Source organism: Arachis hypogaea, chromosome 19 (genome assembly GCF_003086295.3).
Source record: "Arachis hypogaea cultivar Tifrunner chromosome 19, arahy.Tifrunner.gnm2.J5K5, whole genome shotgun sequence".
NCBI lineage: Eukaryota > Viridiplantae > Streptophyta > Magnoliopsida > Fabales > Fabaceae > Arachis > Arachis hypogaea.
The window spans coordinates 106082941-106083575 of record NC_092054.1 but is presented as its reverse complement, the minus strand read 5'-3'; positions in this window follow the sequence as shown (position 1 = coordinate 106083575).

Genomic DNA, 635 nt, shown 5'->3' with positions numbered 1-635 from the left:
ATAGTAGAAGAAGAAAATAGAGGAGATGGAGGGGAAGAGTGTATTCGACCAAGGGGGCAGAAGTGTTTGTAATGTGTGAAAATGAGGTAGTGTTGAGGGGTTTAGATAGGGGTGGGGGGAAGGTTAGGTTTCATGTATAAGGGTTGGGTTTGGGAGGGAACGGATTTTGAATTTGGAGGTAGGCGGGGTTTTTGGGGAAGAGTGGATGGATGTGAGTGGTGAAGAGTATTTGGGGAAGAGGTATTGAGGTGATTGGTGAAGGGTATTTGGGGAAGAGTGTTATGAAAGGGTGTGAAGAGGAGAGAATAATAGGTGGGATAGGTGGGGATCCTGTGGAATCCACAGATCCTGAGGGGTCAAGGACTTAACATCCCTGCTCCATTTAGGCGTGCGAAAATGCCCTTAGAGTGCACTTCTGGCGTTAAACGCCAGGTTGCTGCTTGTTTCTGGCGTTTAACGCCAGCTTTTCTCCCATTCTTGGCGTTAAATGCCAATTAAATGCTTTGTTCTGGCATTAAACGCCAGTCTGGTGCCTGTTTCTGGCATTAAACACCCAGAATGGTGCCAGACTAGGCGTTTAACGCCCATTCTGCTACTCTTACGGGTGTTTAAATGCCAGTAAGTTCTTCCTCCAG